General features: G+C 39.8%; 1 protein-coding gene across 12 annotated transcripts in view; it reads right to left on the reverse strand.

The window, feature by feature from the left end:
• Positions 1–13,065, reverse strand: part of PER2 (period circadian regulator 2) — a 42,674-nt gene that overhangs the window by 28,891 nt on the left and 718 nt on the right. For 5 of the 12 annotated variants that reach the window (XM_085232442.1, XM_085232451.1, XM_085232445.1 and 2 more), the window contains exons 2-4: positions 6,873–6,924; positions 6,004–6,057; positions 3,796–4,049 (exon numbers count right to left, since the gene is read on the reverse strand). The gene's annotated coding sequence lies outside the window, so the exon portion shown is untranslated. The other 7 variants (XM_085232446.1, XM_085232444.1, XM_085232448.1 and 4 more) reach the window with 4 other exon arrangements.

Raw genomic sequence — 13,065 nt, forward strand, 5'->3', positions numbered from 1 at the left:
TCGCCAGATATTTGTAGCAAATTTCAATAGTTTCTTTAGGTGCATGAGAACTGCTCTCAAAAACAAACTGTGCAGTAACTTTCAAGGAACTTTCCATACCTCCTTAAATTAGCTCTGATTTAGCCATTTATTTATGTGGAGCAATGTGTTTAGATTAAGGAAGTCATTAACAGAAAATAAATAGGCATTGGCCTACAAGAGATACCATACAAATTTTCTTCCTGTTGACACCTGGCAGAAGTTTTGTTAGAAGTACTTCTGGTGTGCTATACCCATCTCTAGTTAGCTACCTGACAGGGCTTTTGCACGGTTTGCCCACAGCAAGCATCTGTGCAGTGCCTTCCTAACTGCAATATACTGACTATAATTTGGAGCCTAAGGACAATGGGAACAGATAAAAATAAAGGTATCCTTTCTTGACAAAAAAAAAAAGAAAGGCTTGAGCTTATTTTTATTGGCATATTTGAAGAAGACCTGGTGTTTTTATCCAGGACCGGAACACAACGTCACCTTGCACAAAACCTGTTTCAAAAAAAATCTCAGAAGTCTTCATGCTAGATACACGTAAGAGAATAAAGGATATAGAAAAATTAAATAGGGAAGAACAATAAAAACATGACAGGCTTCCAAGAACTGAGGGGAAAAACTCTGATGCTTTCACCAGCAATGCCGAAGAGATTGAAACAGCCATTACTTATGTCTACAGATCGGAACAGAACTGTGCAAGAGAAGCACTATTTAAATCTTGCTGGTTTTGCCTGCAGCATCATGAAGGATCCCTTAAGAAAATTCCCAATGAAGCAAATTCATAATGGCATAGGGAAAGGTGTGGAAGCTGGGAAAGAAGAGAAACATTTCTAATAGAAGAGTTTGTATAACAAGTAATGAAAAAACCAAGATCCCAAGAAGCAATAACAATAACATATACAACGAGTTTGGTGGGATTCTCTAGGAGATTGGAATTACTGAAAAAAGGACAGACAAAGTGACCTAGAATGCCAGGCACAGAGCATGGAGTGCAATATGAACAGGCTGCTGCATCTAGCTAGACCTCACTCTCAGACAGTGGAAAATCCTAAGAGGAACATCTGCATGCACACACAAGCAGCAAGCAAACACTTCAGGAATACAGAGGGTCACCCAGCCCAGAGAGATTAATTAATATTGAAACTAATCTCATATATACATTTCACTTAAAGGCTTGTATAAATATCCAGTAAATAACCAAACAAGAATGTAAAGGTAAGAGCAAGCATGTTTTCCTAATCTGAGAACCTCTCCAGATAGGCCAGCTTGAGGGAGTTAACTGCATATCACATCCAGAACAGTAACCTTGTACCGAACGTCACTGGGAAAAAGAAAGAGCCCTCCCAGGTTTGATCTTGAGATAAATTACCATTGTTCATTTTCTTAACTTTCTGCTACATCTCTCTAAGTTTCTAAAGTGAAGTTACTTTTGGATTCTGAGAATAAAAACTCAGTCTTAAATTGGGACCTACGGTCAATCTGTCAAAGAATAGAAGTCTGAAAGAAAAAGGCAACATATTTCCATTGAGCAGTAAGGTTAAACACAGCTCATGGTGGATGTGCAGAAAATGTCTTCTGGCTACTCATTAGCCAGAGAAGCTCTTATCACACAGTCATATAATGGAAAGAGCCTGAATTTCAGTGGTCCCAGAAGAACATGCAAAATACGTAGGGTAAAAGCTTGAAGAAGCAACAATTCATGCTTTTGAACTAAGAACAAGGATCAGGACCATAGAACAGAAAGAAAGTAAGCTTCTTTTGAAACCATGACACAAACTAAACAAATCTTATTTCAGCAAAGACCCGCTTACATTCAAAGAACATTTTTTTCCAGATTGCTTTCCCAAAAAAAGCTAAGGCTAGTACAAACACTGAAAGATTGAAAGTGTAAAAATCCAAGGATAAGATGGACTAATTCAAGAACTGAGTAAGAGGAGAGCATCCAAGGACTGACAGTTTGCTCGAGTCTAAATTTGCAATTAATATGAACTTATCAATATTAAAAAATGAAGCAAGAGGTACACCACAGTTTATGAATATATTTAGACATGTTATGCTCAGGGACTGTAACTGTATTAGCATCAATAAGCAGCATTCCTCATGGTGTGGATTTTAGCTTTCTGGAGGCATAATCAATGTTTTCTGCATATCTTCTGTAGGATTACCTTACAAAATGATAATCTTTTCTCATCTGTATGATAAATAACTATCAGAGTTTTAATCCTATCACGCAATTTAAGGAAAAAAAAAGAAAATTAATGCCTACACTGGATGCATGGTCCCAGTGCTATTAGACCATAATTGAGTGCTTAGTAGTAGCAAAGAGTCAGGGGAAAAAAAAGCTTGTATCTCAGTTTAATAATGTTTGTTTACATCTTGTCTAGCTGTAGAACTTCAGCAGCAATAAAACCATAAACCTCTCATTTTGCAGCAAAAGAACAATTGGGCACATTCTAGGAATGGGGAAAAAATTTCAGTATTTAGCTTTACTATGAGGAAAATAACAGAATAACCATTCCCTGCTTGAAAATACAAATACTTGCTTTTTGAAGATTCCTCATTTCAATGAAAACCAGCATTTAAAAAAATTGCTTTTTTCATAAAAAGAAATGAGGTGTAAGCCAGAATTTTCTATTTAAATCAGTTACCATTAACATCTAAAACATCACAAGTAATTCACAGAACTGGATTTCATAGCATTCAGAGCATTCGGTTTATAATTTGTTGATAAAGATTCATCTTCAAGCTCAAGAATACCCTAAATACAGAACTGTTAGTTAAATAACAATAATAAATAAATGCAATTATATGATCACCCTAATCAACTACTGCTTACAGCTGGCACTCACTGTACAACAGAGGAATCTGCCAATACATTCTAGCCTTTATCAGATCCACCCAAGTGCCAGACCTTGAAGTTACTGCAGTATCTATGCAGGAAGAAATCAACCTAAGTATCAGGCCAGCCCATTGCATCTAAAGCAAATATACTTGCATTCGCATTGTTTCCTCAGTGAAAAAAAATTCAAGCCTCAATTTAAGTATACTTCTAGGCTAAAAATCTCTTGCTTTCAAATAATGCAATTCCCAGTTCATATCAAAAACATAGTTATGAGTGAGCATGCATACAGCTGAAACCAGTTTTAAGATAAAAAGGCTGCACTGAAAGTAATGCCTCCTATTTTATTACGTTGGTCCATGGCATCAGAGGCAGATGGTGGTATGACAGTAGAGGCTGAGCCTTCCCACCATTACATTTGGTTGCCATGTGACAGATGGCAGCAGAGGGGCAGTTTGGCATGGAAGTATGTATGAAGCAAAGGGATGTCACTGAATTCTTTGATTCACAAAAGATAACACCCACCGACATTCATCAACGTTTGCTGAACATTTCTAGAGACCAAACAGTGGATGTGAGCACAGTGAGGTATTGGGTGGTGATAGCAGTGGTGATAGCAACAGTGGCTCACCTCCACTGGGACTAGTTGTTACAAGCATAGCATTCAGGCTTTTGTTCACTGCTGGCAGAAATGCATAGCTAATGGTAATGACTCTGTTGAAAAATAGTGTTTTGTAGCTGAGAATTTGCTCTATCAAACAGCGTTATTGTGTTCTTCATATCTGTTGTAGACTCCATAAAAATAAATAGGAGGCATTACTTTCGGAGCAGCGAATGTAAAACAAACAGAACATGTTTTTTGCATAAGCCCTACACGAAAAAAAAAAAATCTATTAACAATAGCCATAACAGTTATGTATGTTCCTTACCTGTTTTTTCCTATGAAAAGTTTGTGAAAATGTTTATCAAGTTCCCTCCCAGCTAGCATCAAAAGCATGAAGCACCTAGGTCCAGAGTCTCCCACATGCATTCAGTTCTTGTCTCATCCTCTTCTACTGGAAATCTTTGACCATTACAGAGTCCGGACACCTCTACAACTATAAAATATAAAAGAAATACCTGGGCCCCCCAACAGTGTCCTCTTCAAACAGATAGCAGAGAGATGCTCACAGTTATGCCATTCCTACGCAGATAAATATTGGTTAAACATGAAACTGTCATCCAGCAGAGGAATTAAGATATAAATTTGCATTCATAACACTTTTATCCTGATGTAAGGCCTCATAAAGCTAGAAAATAACAGAACCTTCCACACTAAATAACTTCTCATCTCTGCATTGACTTCTGATTCACTACCAGTATGGTGTCATACTATGTATGTTAAGGCCTACACAGGCTGGTGCAACCACAAAGGACTAAATTCTCCTGTAGAAGACAGAGGAAAATGCCCAATGTTTCCAACAGAGCCTCCATGTGCTAAGAAGTTTATTTGGAATACCCAAATTTTAAGATCTGAACTAATAAATCTAATTTCATCTCAACCTCTATAGGCTTTCTATGAGCATTTGTTTTAGGCAGCATGCAAACTGCAAGTTACGGAATGGTTGGAGTTGGAATGGGTCCCTAATGGTAATCTGGTCCAATCCTCTGCTCAAGCAGGGTCACCTAAAGCCAGTTACACAGGACCAGATCGAGATGGCTTTAGAGCATTTGCCCGGATGGACTTCACAACCACCCTGGGCAATATGTTCCAGGGTTCAATGGCCCCCGTAACAGAGAACTGTATCCTTACGTTCATAAAGAAGTCTGTACTAGCAAAGTTCATCAATGCTATTATTCTTCCTAAGAAAACTACTTTCCTCTGAAAGATCCTAGGAATTTTGTCAGGAAAAAAAAAAAATCTGAAGGCTGTACTGTTAGATGTAGTTAACGAAGTACACTGATACAGGCCACCACCACATAACACAAAGTAGAATAAAAATTTAAAATTCCAAAAAGCAACACTTGTGCTTTAAACAATGACATCACCGAGAATTTCAATTGAATATGCAGAAGGAATGTTTGGAATGGTGTTCAAATACCGAACTAACTGTTTTGGCATGCAGCCACATTAATAATGCCTTAATTTAAAACATTACCCATCTACCAACTGCTAGAAGTGCATTTGTGTTGGCCAGATTTAAGGAAGAATTTATTCACAATATTCCATTCTGCATAATGCCACAAAGCTGATAAGTGTTCTGCAAGTCTCAGATTACAGTACAAATCTGTGTATGTTAGTTCTTTAAAGGCTGTGCCTCTACAGTTATTATATATTGATAAAACAGGATTTAAACAATGAGCTTAGTATCTCTGGTCAAGTGTGTGAAACAGCTTTAACTAGAGCTACTTTCAGATTTTGTCTTTTTTAGCATCCATACTGAAAACGTGGAATGTCTTTCAACACTGGCTAAATCCTGGTTTAAAAGACAGCTCTTCCTGTTTCCTCACAACTAACTTGCCTCCCTGAAATGCATATTTCCTTGAATTTTCTACCTTCACTAATCAAGACCTACAAGAAATTCACAAGAATTTGCCTACTTACGAAAGGACATTGCTATTATTTGGCAAGCTTCATGATATTTTCAGAGGGGGAAAAAGGGGTTTAAAGTATAGGTTTGAAGGGGATATTCACAATAGGAGCACAAACCATTTTGATTGCTTCTGTCAGTTAAACCTACCTATGCACTTCAGAAGATACTAAGAAAAAAAAAAAAAACAGAAAAGTCTCGTAACTACTTAAAATTCTCATCATGAACCTTTCTACTGAGAGCTAACACAGACCTCTATCAGTTCACGTGAAACTAAATAAAACTCATTCAAAATAAGATTTTCAGAAACAGTTAGATCTAACCTACAGTGTTCTATTATTAATCAGAGGAAATATGCAATTGACTGAGTAAGCCCAAATCCCAAAGAACTAAAATAGTTTATCTACCTAATGTCTTTTCCACAGAAAGTCTGAACTGACAGTATACAAAAAATATAGAGCTTATGGCAACATTTCCTTCGATGCTGAGACATGACTATTGCGAGCACAGACAACTTCAGAATTAGAAAAAAAAAAAACAACAAACCACCTGTTTTAGGGAACACACCTGTATTACACGATCCCAAGCAAGCACAATTTCTGAAGAGAAATGAAGTCACACCTGCAGCATGGAAAAGAGAACAAACATTATCAGCTTTAAAAACTTATTTCAATGTCAAGTTTTGCAAATGTTGTGGGGGTTTTGTTTTTAATTATTAGAAAAATCAAGCAGTGTAGTATTAACAGCAAAATATATGGCTTTATTTTCATCTCTCTCTTGAAATATTACAGTATTATTCAGAACTGCTGTGCCTCCTTCTCTTTCCTTGGGCCAATACTATTCCATTGTCAGACCACATACAAAAGAATCACTGTTACATTTTCTTTGCAACGTAGACAACCTGCTTCCCTCATTTTCCTTTGTACTCTCAGGTTTTTTCCCCTCTTGTTCACTTGCTCAATTACTTGAATAGGAATTAGAATAGTATTAGTTTGTTACAAACTACAGCACAACTCATCAAAACTATTGCTGGAAGCTATAACTTTCTAAATCGAATCTTAAAAGAATAATATTTTCCTTTTCTTTTCCTAAATTATCATCCCAACTACCTGAGCAACACGAACAACTTTGTTTCATGGGTCCCAAAACTTTCGTTATCATTTTATTTTCTTACAACATCTGCAAGAGAGTTACTGACTGTTGCACAGCAAGCAATGCAGAAATAGCACTTGATACTGGATACTAGACTAAATTTAACTTTCCTAACAATTCAGAGAAGACACACATTTCTGTGCTCTCAGTGATACTTTACAATCTTTGAAATTTAACGCCCTGAATAACTATAATTTTCAGCATTCTGACAGACTACAGTTCAAGGGAAGCATGCAAAACAGCAATAAAAAAAAAATCAATTTCTGAAGGAGAGCATAAGGTACCTTAATGAACACGCTTAGTCTTTCCCCATATGAAAGGGTCATCAATATATTCCTAGAAAACAAACAAAACAACAAGCTTTATTTGCAAAATAAAAAATTTACAAAACATAAATCAAGTCCATTTAACAATGCAGTGGAAGCCCAACCACGAAGACACAAACTCCACAGGTGAGGAGAGTTTATAAAGACTATAGAACTGCACTCAGCAAACAGATCTTAAATGGACTTAAGCTCATGTAAACAATCAACTCTATTCCTGCAGCATCCATGCCAACTCTATTTCACTTCCTCCCTGTTTTAAGATCAGTTTTGTTATTTTTAGAGCTCCCTATTTTCTCCATGGAGTAGCTAATAACAAAGAGTTAGCCTCAGGTAACTGGACAAAGTCAACTCAGTCTTACTATGAATAGCCCGGTAATAGGGCATTGTTGACCTTAGCCACTTTACCTCACGGGAGGTCAAACAATCTCACCTGTGCTGTGATCACTGAACAGGGCCAGCTCCTGATTCGTCATTTGCTTTCTTGTGACTATAAGCCAGTTAACAAACGTAACCCCCAAAAGCAGACAGGGCAACTACACAGTCATCTGGCAGGAGTTGTTCTCTTTTCTTACAGGTAAGCATTCCTTACTCTGTGAACACCATCATCAGCGCTCAAATATCCACAGTGGATACTGACTTATCATCCCCCCAGAGCAAACTGTCTTTCTCAAGTCTACTTCTTAAAACCTGAATAAAAAGCCAAGGCACAGAGCTAAGTTTAATTGCCAACAGGGTAGGTGTTTTCCATGAGGGTAAAAAAAATGTATGAATATAAAAATGCATCCATGGTGGACAAGATTGTTGCAGCCTGTTCCAAGACTTCTTGAGAAGAGGCTAAGTATGGTCAGCTGTACCTGATCCATAGTAGCTTCTAGACTTCCTTCCTTCCAATGCTACAATAGGCTTCATCTACTTTCTAAAGTTGAACAAAGATGCTTCGCATTAAATGTACGTTTAAAGACATCCTATTTTCTAAATAGAAACCCATTTCTTCAGAGAACTGGAGAACTTATTAAATCAGACAACAGTCAGAACTCCTCTAAGTTTGCACAGGTCAACTCTTGACCTTTTGGGGCAAAATATGGGATACAATACATTTAAGAAAGTACTGTCACAGAAAGGATGGAAAAATTATCATGCTTCACCATAACAAAGATGCAATATATATTACTGCATGAAGGTAGATATAAAAACATCTCCAATGCCATATTTCAACTTTCGTATCTGTTGAAATCTCTACTTCTCTACTTTGAGGGAAGGACTGAAAAAAGGTATGATTTCACCACATTGTATTAAATCTACATAAGTTTCAGATGAATGCTGCTCTTCATATATCATTACAGTTCACATCTAATAGCAGACTTCAATCAGAACGGAACTCTCATTCTGGAAAACTGCAGCAAATCATTAACACACCCCACAAAGCATGGCCAACAAACATTCTGTACTCGTCCTACATGTTGGATGTGTTAGTACTGAGAAATAAGAGATCAAGTTGCCCAGGAAGCCATAGCAGAGATATAATAGAGAACAAAAAAGTGCTTTATGTACCCAAGATCTTTGTGTAATTAAAGAAACGAAGTAGTAGAAATGTAAAAGTACATGAAATAAGGTCAAGCACAAAAATCATACGAAAATACAAAAGAGGGAAGGAATAAGGAGTATAGGAAGTGAGACCAACAGGAAATAGAAGTATTGGACATCCTGAACACCTCATCCCATCTCCCAGAACTTCATTTAGAACAAACATAGATGTTATTCACACAATTTAAGGACAGGATCTTGGAAACACAGCATAGCAGTGTTCAACATTTTAAAAGACAGTCTGAAACACCTATACAACAGAACCCACAGTGATTCTACCTACAAGAAAAGCATTAAAAATTACCACCTGGCAACAAAACATCAGTCCTGCCCATTAATCTCAGCACGTAAACACACTTTTCCCCCCACTATCATATCGTTTTAGGATGAACATCAGTCCTGTCAGCTCATAACCTGCAAAGCAACCTTGTACTCCTGCCAGATCAGTGTGCTGCTCCCTGTTTCTCCGTTTATTCACCTGCATACAGCATGGTGAGTCTTTATCCCTTCAGCACTACAAGTAAAGCTTTGCTTTCTTTTAGGAAAAGATGAAGGAAAAGGGAGACCATGACTACATAACTCAAGGGAGGTAAATTTAGCTTATTTCTTACTGTGTTCTAAAAGTGAATTGTTTAAATCAGACTTCCAAAGCAAGCCAAAGGAATCAGGACTCCTCTAAGACTTGCTCTATTTCAGCAGCAGCTGAAAACATCCACACTAAGCTTTTCTTCACCTCACAATAGCTCTCACACACACACAAATTAGTCTCATAGCTTCACTTGCGTATGTAGACAAGCACGAAGAGCATGCACTTCAGAACTACTGCCTATGCAGCTTACAAGAAAATTGATGCAGTACTGCTGTCCCTCAGGAATGCATTGAGAGAGAGAGGACCAGTGAGAGAACCTTGGACTGGATTGGTACAGCCTAACACAGGCAATTAGAGATCCTATCTACACTTGAAGGATAACCTTTGAAACACCAAACAGAGGCATAGATGCCCGCACTGCTGGCAGGTAGAGCACAAGCATGCCCGGTGATCTACTAAGCCACTTAACAGAGTAGCAGTCACTGTGCATATGCTCAGGCATGTGGATTCCCATGTGTTTGGGTGCTTCCCTACCACAGCAAGTTGTCAGTTCACTGCCAATGCGAACAAAACTTGCCCCACAGAGTAGCTCCAGAGACTCTACAGCCTTTGCAGACATACACAAACCATCCGATACTCCTTTGGTCTCCTGCCATTCTGTCTACTACAGAAGTAGCCTCAGGTCACAAGAGCTCCCAGCAACAGACCCCAGAATCACTAGCCTATGAAGTGAGTTTCTGACTGCCACCTTCCTTTCTCCCATGCTTTTTAAACAAGCTTCACATAAGGAAGTATTTCACCTGCAGTTAAAAGAAAAATGTCTGCATGTCGGAAGGAGGAGTCATTGCTCAGTAGGCAACATGTAGCAAATAGAAGGCTCGCTCCCAACAGCACAGGTGGGAAGAACAGCCTGGCCCCCATCACTGTTATGATGGGGGGGATCATGCAACTGAGGCAACAGTTGTTAAGCAGGAGAGGAGTCAGGCACCTTCACACACTACACAAACCATAGAATGGCCTGGGTTAAAAAGGACCACGATGACCATCTAGTTTCAATCCCTCTGCTGTGTGCAGGGTTGCCAACCACCAGACCAGGCTGCCCAGAGCCACATCCAGCCCGCCATCATGGCATTACTTTAAGATCTGTTTCCTGCATCCAAACTTACCTGCACCAAAAATACAAGTCAAAGCAGTTTAGAGTAATATAATTAATGTGGCTTTTTTTGTGATACAGTGCTTGACAAGATAGGTCAACGTAATAAATATTTCAGCAGTTTAACACTTGCAACGAAGGAATAGGATATAACAATGTGGACAGTATGAATGCAGCAAGATAACACAGCTAAAAATGTAATACACATCCTCAAAGGAATTCTAGGCCATGCAACCAAAACTGGACACAGAAATTCCTTTTCAGAAACACCAGATAACCCAGTAATTATGATGTGGTAACATCATGAACATAACACAGTGGCTACAGCACATCCACGCCAAGCATTACGCAATTCCTTGGTAAGAACATGACGTTCCCTTTTAACACAGGCCAATGATAGCAGGCCTATATAAAATACTACAGTCAATCTAAACTAGTCAGAATTTACTGTTCTTTTGATTAGTGATAATCTGCTCACCTTTATACACCAAATATACCTCATCCCACACTAACTTGCCCATGTGCCTACACTTTAAGGTGTTAAACAAACTCAAACTTTTCTACAGTAAAGCACACTTTAAATATTGTATAAGTGCTATAGAAATAAGGGTGTGGTAAGAACCCAGGAAGAAAAAAGAAAATTAGTTTATCAGTCTGTATCTAAAGCAAACACTTCCCAGTCAGAATAAAGTCTGAGGTAGAAGAAAAGTCTAGAATCCACTTCAAAGCACTTTGTTTCCTTCTCATACTGCAGCTCAGCTCCACCAAAAATCTCAGTTTACCAAAACCTGTGATTTTTCACAAGAGAAATTTATTAGCATGAAACTATATTGTTCAGAGATAAGCTCAAATAAGTCTATTTGAAAAGCTGAGGCTGTTACGAGCTTCAATCTTTGTGATTGAAGATGTGTGGAAAAGGTATTAGACTGAGAGCTACCACAGTATGTTGATTCTTTATGATTCTCTGTGGAGACATAAAAGGAATATGAGTAAGCTGTAAGAATGAAGATTACTGAGATTTTGAGATTGCATTAGTGTGTTAAAATAAATATGAGAAGCCTACAACAAACCTTAGCAACTGACAAATCTGACAAACAAAGATGTTGGCAAAACCACATAGTCTTTGGATCACAAATGGATCTAGAAAACTTGCTGAATTTGAAGAAAGTACACAAAAGGCAAAATCCTACTGTTTGAACCTTCACATTCCACATTAGATCAAGGCCAACTACAGGACAGACTGCATTCTCTCACTGCACGAGGCTGGACACTCTGCCCAAACTACCAACTACTCTAACAAGTCATTCTCCCTTCTACTTTAATCACCGGAAACTGCCAAAACTACACTAGAACTGAAGGATATGACTTCTTTCTTCCAGTCCAGGCCAAAGGCCCTCTCCAAGAGCACCCCCTCAGACCAGGGACAAGGCCTCCACACCTCAGGAGCACGTCCAACTCACAACACTGATGGCAAGGCTTGGACCAAGGGAAGACACTGTCCCATTCCCCAGTGAAACTTCATCACTTTATAGAAATAGAGTTTAAAAAAAAAGAAAAGAAAAAGAAATCACAAGAGCATGCCAACATGCACAAGTGTGAGAAGGGGCCTGGTATCATAGCACAGTGAGAGGGGCTCTCTCTCATTGACATGAGCTAAGTTATAGGCCCTACTCTTGAGTTTTGTATTTGAGATCCTCTGTACAGTCTGCATGAGCAGCACTGTGCTCCAGGCTAAGATCAAGGACTAACAGATACCTGGACACCCAGAAGGCAGGAAAAGTTTGAGTTTCACCAAGTTCAATGGCCCTAAACAGTCCAAAGAACACAGAGACATTTAAAAAATAAGCCCACACATTTAACTGACAGCTCAACATATTTTGGTCTTATCAAATATACATTATCAAAACTAACCATTCACAAATAAGTAGTTATTACTTGCTGCCATCACAGGGAGGCATGTGGATTTAACGTTGACAACAAGCAATAGCCAGCTCCAGAAGTACGCTGCAGCTCTGAGAAGTGACAGCTTGCGTTAGCTGCCACCTGTAAGCACTCTGTGGTTACAGCAACGCTGGCAACTTGAAGCAGTTCTTCATTGCACTAACACACTTGGCCACAACCCTCTGGCTGGAACAGTTACATAATTTCCACCTTTCCACCTTGATTTGTACAGATGTAAGGGGCGGCTACTCAATGTCAGAAGTACAAGTACACCGCATTCTTACGTGCGGAGAACAATTTGAAAGAAACTTCATGGCTGAAAGCCAAGAGACAACTTATCGCTGCACCCGGAGCCACGTTGCCCTGTCTGCCCAGAATACGACGTCAGCAGTTCACTTTGCAAGATCCACAGAACTGCTACGGATGCCCCGTGGGGTTCTATAAACTCTCACAGCACACAGAGCAGGCTGCATCCTACCCAACCCACCGGGAGATGTGAACCGCCAGCCCGGCTGTTACCATGCGGCTCGCTATTTGCGTGAAACTCTACTTACATAAACGGTTTTGTAATCACCCATGTAATAGCGTGCACCCCATGTCAACAGGCGCTCCGCCGCGGTCTCGGGGCACAGCACGTCCCCACTCCCGGACCTGTTGCCCGCCCCACCTGTGGCTCCGCGCAGCACTGGGAAGCGCCGGGAGCGCAGCGGGGGGGCGCCGAGCCCCGCTCCCGTGCCCGCCCACCCGGTATCCGCGGCACCGACCTCTCACCGCGGCGTCGCGCCACACGGCCACCGGAACGGAGCCCGGGATAACGCGGAGGAACCGGCCACGTCGAACGGGCCATCGCCCCCTCGGCTGCCGTGCCGGGAGCCGCCCCCCCG

Source organism: Meleagris gallopavo, chromosome 11 (genome assembly GCF_905368555.1).
Source record: "Meleagris gallopavo chromosome 11, MGAL_WU_HG_1.1, whole genome shotgun sequence".
NCBI classification, from domain to species: Eukaryota; Metazoa; Chordata; class Aves; order Galliformes; family Phasianidae; genus Meleagris; species Meleagris gallopavo.